The sequence below is a fragment of the Podarcis tiliguerta genome (assembly GCF_965153285.1).
Source record: "Podarcis tiliguerta genome assembly, chromosome: 11".
NCBI classification, from domain to species: Eukaryota; Metazoa; Chordata; class Lepidosauria; order Squamata; family Lacertidae; genus Podarcis; species Podarcis tiliguerta.
In genome coordinates, this window is record NC_139544.1 from 56772665 (window position 1) to 56784162 (window position 11498).

Below are 11498 nucleotides of genomic sequence, written 5' to 3' on the forward strand. Positions count from 1 at the left end.
TGTGAACCGAAACTCTGTCCCTTTTTGAGGCAGATTCATATGTTCATCGGCCAGCACACTTTCCCCAAAACTCAGTTCTCCAAATGTTCAAATGAGATTGCTGCTGATTCTTTTCTTCAAAGTCGCTGATAGAATTTTGCATGCCACCCCAAACTCTTGAGTGGTGCAAGATTCCAGGGGTTCTAGGTGCTTACCCAGGATTTGTGTTTCCTTTTGGGAATGAGGCCCAGTGGAGACTGTGGTGTCTTTATGGCATATGGTCTACTTACACAAATATACAACCTGAGCCTACAATGGAGAGGTTCACAGCATTAATACCCCAAGAGAGTCTCGTTTCTCCCATTGCTGCAACCTTGGATTCAAACAGAAATCAACCATTGTGCTCTAACCTTCTCTCCAGCTTGCTGCCTTTAACAGCCTGCAACCTTTTCTCCTCCACATCACACTCAACTCAAACTCAAACTCTGACTTTGTCTTCTAACGCACTCTGGGTTGAGTAATGGCCCCCATCCATTTTCCATCTGCTTTCTTAATGGCCCATTACCTTCCCTTTGTTTTCTCAATGGCTCATCTCCCTGCTGATCTCCTGAAATGGGAAGCTGTGTCTGGGAATTAGGAATCTAGTCTAGTTTAACTCCCAGCCTTGATTACATTCTAACACCCTCTGGACCCAGGAATTTAGGGGAGCCTGGCACCCAGAAACTCATAACATTATGCATTTATGTGCACAATTACCCAAATATATGCATTTTTCTGCACATCTATTGACTGGAGAACTGCATCACAACGTACGTAGAAGCTTGAATTTCAAAGGACGGCTGTGTTTCAGTTTGCACATTGTTCTCGAAAGTGCAAATTAGGTGGATTCAGCTTTAAATGAGAATGGGAATCAATGCTTTTCCTCATCCCTAGATCTTACAAAAACATCACAAGTCTCCAAGCTCTCTTTTGTGAAGGCTGATGCCACTGGAACTTCCAACTGCACAGGGAAGTTAGCATGAAACAATATATAATTAGACAAATCCTTCAACACTGCTCCTTGCTTATCTCAGCTCTGACTGATCCTGCCTCTATCTTCTCATCTCAGATTTGGAAGTCTCATTTTATTATTCTGGGGTCAAGGCAGTTCTGAGCAGAAAAACAGAAACACAGCAAATTAAGATGTGCAAGAGATTAAGGTGCTTAGGTTAATTGTGTTTTCATTTCCTTAATAAGAAAATTCGATGATAATTCTTAGAAAAAGGCATTGGTCTTCTTAGTACAACAGAGAGCTCTGCTCAGACAGAATTAGTCCTTAAGTCCCATCCCACTTACCTGGGAGTAATCCTCATTGAACTCAGTAGGATTTGCTTTTGAGCAAACATGCGTAAGATTGAAAAGCTAATTCATATAACTCAGCCCAGCAATACAGTGGTATTTTTGCATTGTCTTTAATTTGCTTTTAAAACATTTGCACCACATTTGTAGGCTCTGGGAGGACTTGCAAGAATCATATCAAAATCCATGAAACAAAACCATAGACTTATTGAGTTGGAAAGGACTTTGGAAGTCAACTCCCTGTTCAGTGCAGGTTCTGTACCATGGGTGGCAAACCCACGGATGCAGCTAGCAGCCCAATATTTCTTTTACAAAACCCAACTGATCCCATAGGTCAAAAAGGTTTTATACCCCAACCATTCCCCACCCCTTTTTAAATATGTATATTTTTTTAAAAAAATCCGTAATTACTGATGGCTCCTTCAGATCTGCCACTGTGGAGCTGTGCTATCGTGATGGTAATTTTTGGAGGGAGGGGCAAGTGGTTTTCTGTGACCTCCACAACTCCCCCTCCCCATATATGTATTAGTTCTGTGCAGCCAATTCAGCTGAGTCCTGGCCGAGCCAAACCAGACACACTCAGAAGGACTCAGGCAGTGCTTTTGGGGGGTGGGGGTGGGGATGCACACAGGGGTATGCATACCCCTAAACATTTTGTGAATCTAAGGGGAGAAGATTTTTTTTTTTTAATTGGTCAGTTTCATTGTTACCACCTCCAATGGCGGCTTCCTTTTCTTTCCGGGCATTTCCTGAGTCTTAGACAGAAGTGAGCGTTTAATATGTGAAGCAGTGTGGAATGTGGATGTGTGGTGTTTTTACTGATGAAAGTTTGGCCTCAGTGAGTTAGTTTAAGCCTTCAGTGTATGTAAACTCATGGTTTTTGAAAGGACAGCATCTAGCGATGGACACCAACACGCAAGCAGAGGATTTGGGAAGATGTTAGTGCACACAGCCTCATGCCAATGTAGAAGTCACTGTGAGCTGTCAGCTGTGTAATATGAGGTAATGCATGTTCTTCGTACCTTTGTCCATTTACTGTATTTATTTTTTCCTGATTTGAACTATAAAATGGTGATTTTCTTGAGTCAAAATGAAAGTATCCCTAAACATTTTTTTTGAAGAAAAAAAAATCACTGGACTCATGTATTGGGCACGCTGAGTACAAACAGCCATGGACTGCCATAGCTCAGGCTGGATAGCCCAGAGTGATGTGTGGTTGTCTGGCAGCTGAGTGTTCAGGCTATCAGGCAGGAAAAAGAGGCAAGCATCAAGTGGGAAAATCCATGTAAATACTGGCACCTACCCTAACCACCAGTTGCATCATCCCAGGAGAAGGTAGTCACCAACCTCCTGACCACCTTCCTTGCTGAGACCAATCCCTGATCTATGGCTCACCATCCAAGTTGGTGACCATCACTGCCTACTACAGCAATGAATTCCATAGCTTAAGTATATGCTGCTTTCATGAACTAGTAGGACAAATGGGGAGGAGGAAGAGGATCCCGGTGAGGGGGGTAGCTGGGGCTGGAGCGCGCCAGGGCAAGTTGCAAATGGGGAAGGAGAGATTAATGTAGGAAGTACTCACGGGATGACAGAGGATGATGTGGGGATGGGGATCAGTGCACAGTAACTGGAGCAGCAGGACCCATAACCAGAGCCAGAGGGGTCCCTGTCTCCACAAACATGGTGGGTTCTGAGGCGTAGGGAACAGCAGGCAGGGTGCTCCAAGGGGCTGAGGCAGGTAAGTGTGGGATGTGATACATAAGTAGCAGTAAGTACAACATTCCTTGTTTTTCTAGAGTGGACATGCAAGGGAATGTTTGGTCACAATCTTCCTGTTTCCTCCTGGCTGGACATACTTCCTTTGCATGTGACTAGAGGTGGGTGTGACCTTACCTGTCCAGGTACCACAAAAGGACAAGGCAAGCAGCCATCTCTCTCTTCTTCGACTTCCTCTCTTTGTTGAAGCAGCTTTTTAGCCAGAGATGCCCTGTTGGCTTTCAGCCAACAAAGAGACTATCTCCATATGGGATAGTCTCACATGTATATATATCTGTAACAAAGTCTGCTTTCAGGGATCCATCTGTGAACTGATGATGCTGTGAGTAAACTGCTTTTATATATCTTAAATAAGAATGTGGCGTGTTCATTCTTTTAAGAGGGGAAATAAGGGATCTTACCAGGAATCCATATTGAGAAGCTTAAACAAGCCTGCAACCAGCTGCTTGCTGTGTGTTAAAAAGGGGAATGTTTAAAACTCTGCTAAGTTATAGAACTTGCTAGTGCAAGTTAGGAAGGATATTAATAAACAATATATCCTCTCCTGCCTCGCTGAACATTCCCACAGTAAGGGCCCACAGCCCAGCCAGGTGGCCAGGTGGGGCTCCCTAGCTCTGGGAGGAAGTGTGTGATTCTTCAACTGGAACAGGCTTGGAACAGGCGAGGGTCACATGCCTCAAATGCTGCAATCAGCATTCCAAGTACAAAAGGGCAGCAGAGCTAAGGTGCTGTGTATGCTCAACTGTCCATGTTGAGGGACCTCAGCTTAGATGTTTTGGTTAGGATTTTGGACATGTGGATTGACCCAGACTAGGGACTTGACATACTGACCTGCTGCCAGGTAGGCCAGGGGTTCAGGACAGCTGCAAGAAGAAGTACTTATCTTTATCTGCCTACAGTTTCTTTTCTGGTCTACGATGACTGACAGTGGCTCCCCAGGACTTCAGACAAGGTGTCTTCTCCAGATCTACCCAGAGAAGCTAGGGGTGGAACCCAGGACCTTCTGTATGCAAGGCAGATAATCTGCCACTGAGCCAAAACCCCTTCCCTGAAATACTGGCCTTGGGCACTTGATGGTTCTCTCTCTCTCGGGCAGCAAAATGTCTTGAGCTGGCCCTGCTGGTTCCTCTGACTGTGTGGGGCAGCTTATGTTGGCCACCTGACAGTCAAGAGAGAAAGAACTGCTCTTACAAACCTGACACTCCAGTATCCCACCCCGCCTTTGTTTTTTGCCAGCTATTATGAGATGCTGTCCATGGGCATTCAATCCTAACTTAATTAAGTTGGCAAGCCTCAACACTGCACTGTCGGGGCCTGTTATATTTGCGAACCTGCTGGGTATCAAGTATTCGTCAACTGCCTGCATTAACTTTTGATCCACATGACATGCAATAAATCTAGGCTGCTGCCCTGCTGAGTTTGATTTTATAACCTCAGCGTTGTTAAGGCAAACCCTGCATCTCAAAGCCAGTCCCTGTCAGGCCCTCTCCCAACTGCTACTCATGCCTTGCCTAGTCCTGATCTGTTTCCTCCCCCCCCCTTTTTTGCTCCTATTTTGATTGATCTGCCAATCTCTTGAGAAGGACTCCAGCATGTTCAGAGCTATAAACCTAAGATGATCTGTGTGCACCTCTTCTTGGCACTAGCAAGCAGGTGTGCCAACTATAAACCCAGAGAGAGAGAGATGCTATTAAAAACCATTGAGCGTAGAATCTGGGATCCACAGCACTGGTGGGTATTTGGGTATGCAATGGCCAGATATAGCACTAGCAAAAATGAGATGCTGGTGATGATTTCAATTTATTTGTCACTTGTCACATAAACAGTAATATCCAAGGAAATTATTGCACATGCAGAGTGATGTTTGTGATTTATTTTCTTGACAGACTTTACAAAATTGCCAGCATTTTAGTGTGATTTTTCTCTTAAAATACCGGTTTTTTGTATGCAATTATCGCTAATGCATGCATTTTGCAAGCAACTTTACCCAATAGGATGCATCTTTGCATGGCAAAAATAAAAATATATTTATTTCACAAATAGATGCATCCATGCACCTTCTTCCCTAATAGGCAGTTTTCTATACACTTTTTGTTGTTGTTGTTGTTTGAGAACTGCATTATTATTATTATTATTTTTAAAAAAGAAAACCAGGAAAATGAGTTTTGAAAGATAGCTACATTTCTGGTTGCATATTGTTTCGGGAAGAGTGAATCGGTTATGTTTGTGTTAGAATCAAAGCAAAATTCTCCAGCTCCTCTGTCTTTCTCTGGGGTACCATCGACAGCCAGGCTCTACCTATTAACTACAATAGCTGTGCTCTGTCTATATGGTTGGAGGCAGTAATACTTCTGAGTATCAGTTGCTGGAGGTCACAGGAGGGGAGAGTGTTCTTGTGCTCAAGCCCTGCTTGCCTGTTTCCCACAGGAGTGCCAACTTGGCCCCGTGCCCAATTTGTGGGTGCCTGTCCCCTTCATGAGGAGTCTTGTGGGTGCTCGGGCACCCAGGTCCACAGGGAGTTTGCACCTATGCACAGGTACATGGTTAGCCAATATGAGAACGGGAGGATGAGCAAGAGAGACCTGTGGCTATTTTAGATGCAGTGAATACCCAAAGCTTCCAACATGAGAGGTTTTGCATATCCCGAAAGGCAACACACCTATCAAATTATGGAAGTGTCGTATTAAAAGCCAGTGCTCAGAAAGCATTTAATGCTAACGTAGTATTTCATTGTTACATCACTTTGCATGCTGGTTGGTCTGTACCCAAGGCCTCATGTGTGGTACCCAGATCAGGCAACCACACATTGGATTCAAATCATGCACCCCCACAAAAAAAACCCCTGAAACTCTTTAATAAGCCAACTCAACTCTCTCTCTCTCTCTCTCTCTCTCTCTCTCTCTCCTGCAATTAATTTTTATGGGGTTGAATTTATAGCCAGAGAGCACATAAATGAGGCCATATATCAAGCGGCCATGCTGTAATCCTGACAACAAAATTATTTGACAGTAAAATATCAAATATCCTTTTAAACACTTTTTAAAGTGTGCCAGAGGTGACTTTGAAGCAGGCCGAGCAAACAAACTCTCCCCACTTTTCTCTTGAGGACTTGTGTCTATTAGAGTTCGTCCGTTGGCAAAAGGTTCAGGAATATAGCATGATCATAATCGGAAAGCCCACAGCTCTTTCCTGGTTCCTGCTAATATCTGCCAAAGTAGAGCTGTTCTCATGAGAAAATTCCATCGGCTAGTAACTCAGGGGAAGGGGATTGTGATTATTCTACTGGCCCCACCCCAAGTCAACATCCAGGGCAAGGGGCTCCCTCTACAGCAGGGATGGGGAGTTTGTGGCCCTCCAGATACAATCATAGGATTTTAGAGCTGGAAATTACCCCAAGGGTCATCTAGTCCAACCCCCTGCAATGTGGTAATCTGAACAAAAGCACCCATGACAGATGGCCATCCTGTTAGAATTCCTGCTCCATGATTGCAGTCATGGGATTTTTGTCTATCACATGACGGTGTATGTTTTGATTCCACCGAGTGGGAAGTGATGGAGACAGGATGTTCATGTTCTGTGAAGTGGGACTATTGCCCTTTGTTCTTTCTCTTTGCTGCCTGATGCTAGAGAAGAAGGAGCCATGTTGCAGTGTTCTGTGTGTGTTTATATGTAAATAAAGTAGATTAGCCAAAATGGTGAGTTGCTGAGGTCTGTCACGCAAGCTGCGAAGACTCTGCAGATCCTTAAGTGTGTCGGTGTCAGTTGGCATCGGTCACTGTGATGTTTGGGCAGAAGAAAGCTTATGAAGCTCTCGAACAATCAACCAGGAGGGAGGAAACATGTCAGGCACATGTCTCTATCAGGGTCCTACTCGAGTGTAGGACGAGCTCCTGACACATCCAACCTCTGCTTAAAAATCTCCAAGGAAGGAGAGACCACCACCATTCCACTCCCAAACAGCTCTTACTGGCCTCCAACTCCATCAACCTCATCTTCGTGTAGATGTTCTGTGGGATAACCAGACTCATATTACTAACATGCCTGTTTATTTAATGCATGAAGGGGTTAAACCAATAGAGAGTAAGCCATCCTGCCAGACTTAGCTCACCTTAGGAGGGACTGAGTGATCACGCCTTTGTTTCCCCAGTCTACCTCAAAAGCTCAGCATGTGAAGAGGTTCAGTTCACTGCTGAAATTTAGATACAAGTCTCTCTTGAGTTCCTATGCCAATAATTTAGGAACTTTCACCACTTTTGCAACTAAACAAAGTTTTACTGCCTGCATAACTTTTCTGGCTGATTTATGGAAAAACATATGAATCTGACCTTTGGAGAGTTTGTAAGTAAACCATTTTTAACTTACCAAACAGGTGGTCTTTTCATTCGCTGGAGGAAAAGGGAAGTTGTGGAACTCAACTTCCACAGCAGGAAAAGGGAAGTTGTGGGCATCTTTTAAAAGGATAAAAGCTTATATTTCCACACTTTTTTCTACAAACCCTTGGATTCAGGTGTTGCATAGGGGTATCGGTTACTGTTGTTGTTGTTGTTGCTGCTGCTGCTGTTATTGATGTTAATTTTTTGTATCTTTATTTTTAGTTCTTGCTATGATTTATGTAGAAATTGTTCAATTTGGTTGTGTGCATCTTGAAGTATTTTATTTATTTTTTATGACTACTTTGGTTGTTAGTAGTAATGTAAATCTTTTCATGTTGTAAGCTGCCTTGAGCATGGCTTCAGTTATACAAATATGCTAAAAAGCAGAGACATCACCTTGCCGGCAAAGGTCCGTATAGGTAGAACTATGGTTTTCCCAATAGTGATGTATGGAAGTGAGAGCTGGACCATAAAGAAGGCTGATCGCCGAAGAACTGATGCTTTTGAATTATGGTGCTGCAAGAAGATCAAACCTATCGATTCTGAAGGAAATCAGCCCTGAGTGCTCACTGGAAGGACAGATCATGAAGCTGAGGCTCCAGTACTTTGGCCACCTCATGAGAAGAGAAGACTCCCTGGAAAAGACCCTGATGTTGGGAAACAATGAGGGCACAAGGAGAAGGGGATGACAGAAGACGAGATGGTTGGACAGTGTTCTTGAAGCTACCAGCATGAGTTTGACCATGCTGCGGAAGGCAGTGGAAGACAGGAGAGCATGGCATGCTCTGGTTCCTGGGGTCACAAAGAGTCAGACACAACTAAACGACAAGCATAGAAATAAAAATATGATGATATCTGTCTGAAGTCTGGAAGCCTACCCTACGATACATGCACAGAGGGAAAATGAAACCAGCAACAGGATTCCTCCAAATAAAAAAATTCCTTCCAGTAGCACCTTAGAGACCAACTAAGTAAGTTATTGGTATGAGCTGACTAAGTATGGTATCTGAAGAAGTGTACATGTACACAAAAGCTCATACCAATAACATAGTTAGTTGGTCTCTAAGGTGCTACTGGAAGGAATTTTTTTATTTTGTTTCGACTACGGCAGTCCAACACGGCTACCTACCTGTAACTAGGATTCCTCCAGTACATTTTTCACATACTTTGTCTCCGCTGCCTTTGAAACTTTTTCCTCTGCTTCCTGCAACACCGAAAGCTTACCTTTAGTTGCTGCCAGACTGTTCCTTTCTTGATCGATTGCCCAACCCAATGCCTGCTCATTCTCAGCAGCACTTAAAAACTTTGTTTATTAGACAACGTATGGCTCCTTATGTTATTTGCAGAGGATCTTAATGGTTCTCCTTGTATTGTTCAGGATACAAATGTCTGTATTAACAACAGCAAGGGCAGAAACATCTCTTAATATGCCCAGCTCATCAGAGTGGCTCATCCTTATGGGTGCCTTAATAAGGCATTTAAAATCATAGGGAAATGCCACCTGACAAAAAAATATTTTTTATTTCCACTTTCCCTTCCTACCTTCTCGGACCCACCACTGAATAACCAGGTGGAAATCATGCATGAAATATGATTCTATTTAGTTTAATGGCACGCAGAGCCCAAATGGGCACATTCAGTGTATTATCTTAGCACTGCAAGACTCCGTAATGTTTAATGCAATGGGAATCTGTTCAATACTGAACACGAATGAATGGGAAACGAGGCCTTCCTCGGCCTTCTTCCCATTATCAGCAGAGCAGTAAATTCCAAGAAGCTGCCCCAATTGTGCTCATTTCCAAAGTTTGGTGTATTTATGGACACAAATCCCATTGTATATATTCTTAGTTGGTAGACCTTGCCTTCCTTACTAGAGCCTCCCATGTCTGAATCCATTCCAAAACCCACGTTTCTCAATCATGAAAATGGCAATATGCCTATAGGTTAGCAAGAAGACAGTGGCATGCCTTTACAGAGCACTTGATTTCGCTCTTGGCATTGCTAGTTCAAGCATCTCAGCAAGCGATGCATTTGGGGAAGTCCTTGGCCATGCTGTAAGCAGGATGAGTGATAGAGATGGCAGCACTGGCCGAAAGCTGGACAAGGACTCAAAATGGGCATCAAAAACAGTCTCCTAGAACGTGATGGGTTTCATATCAGATGTATGCAAATAGGGGGGTCAGTGTGGCCAAAGAGTGTACGGCGTTCAAGAGATGTGCCCCCCATGGGTAGGGAGAAGGAAGGAATTTGCCCCGCCTTCAACCAAAATGAGAACCCAAACTCAGCTATGCCTTGAAATTCACACTTCTCCAAATGTCATGATGCGGTTCTCCAACCAATCATTGTGTGCAAACACAAACACGTTAGGTAAGCATTTGCATAAAATGTGTATATCAGTGAAAAGAACATTCAACATGCATTATATGGGAGAAAACTGATTTGCAAAAATAGAAATGTGTATTGATCTTTCCAATATCCTGCAACTCATTCCCATGGCTTTTGGAAACCACAGAAAGACTTTAAGAAGCAGGCTGGCACACTAAGTAGAATAATAGAAGTGTAACCACACGATCCCGACCCCTCTTTCCCCCCCTTTTTTCCTTCCTAATTGTTTAAACCAATTCATAAACCAAGAACTTATACATCAACCACTAATAATGAAATATGTAGATATATTTCCACATTTATTATGCTATTTTTGTGATATACAAATGACATGAGAAAACTTGGTATACTTATTTGTTTAACATTATTCTTGTTTATAAAACCCATAGAAGAAGAAGAAGAAGAAGAAGAAGAAGAAGGAGGAGGAGGAGGAGGAGGAGGAGGAGGAGGAAGAAGAAAGAAGAAGAAGAAGAAGAAGAAGAAGAAGAAGAAGAAGAAGAAGAAGAAGAAGAAGAAGAAGGAAGAAGAAGGAAGAGGAAGAAGAAGAAGAAGAAAGAAGAAGAGGAAGAGGAAGAGGAAGAGGAAGAAGAAGAAAAAGAAGAAGAAGAAGGAAGAAGAAGGAGGAGGAGGAGGAGGAGGAGGAAGAAGAAGAAGAAGGAGGAGGAGAAGGAGGAGGAGGAGGAGGAGGAAGAAGAAGAAGAAGAAGAAGAAGAAGAAGAAGAAGAAGAAGAAGAAGAAGAAGAAGAAGAAGAAGAAGAAGAAGGCTGGCTCTCAAAGCTATTGCAGTTCTTCTTATATATCTTATGGAACATGATATTGATGGGCTTCAGCATGGGGAAAACAATTCAGTCCACTCCACTGCCAGTTCTTAATGCCAGGGCTGCCAAATATTTGGGACTCGTGGGCACATTTGCAAACTGTTGCAAGCACCATTCACCTGGCACAGTTGTCACACAACTATGCACATGGATGCATACTGAAGTTGCTTCCTCCCCACCAACGTTTAGGCTGAAAAGAGTTGTTATTGTTCTTGCTTTTTCTCTCCCCTGCCCCCCAGCCTAATGTGATTGTGATCTTACTGGAGAATGCAGATGCAGAGGCAATAGTTAACGTTCCCAAGCCTACTCTCAACATGGAAGGTGTGGAGAGGTGGGACACCTGGGCCCCTAGGAGGGGCTAAAGTCCACCTGTGGGCCCTGCACTGATAACCCATGTTTTACCCTCTTTAGAAAAGTGGTGGGGGAGGAAGCTGGGGAGATAGAAACAGAATAAGCACAGCTACATAATCAATAGTTTGTGTGCAGGGTGGAAGGAGGGGGCATAAATGGAAAGCACAGTTATGAGTAATAATAGAGCAAATTCATGACTCCTGCTGCATCTATAACTATAATTTTGCAAAATGACGCAAATTATTGGGGCCTGGCAATGTTGCCCACGGAAGCTTAAATGTTTTGTAAGTAGTATTGATTTGGATTTGAATGTCAGAGACTAGTCTTATCAGCCTCCCCTGCCCCACCAACCAACACTGGCACAGACAGAAACACACACGCACACACACAACCACATAATGATCATATTGTCCTCTGAATTCTAATTAAGTGTCTTTATTTTGAAAGCCGGCAAACAGCAGTGCAAGTATGCAAT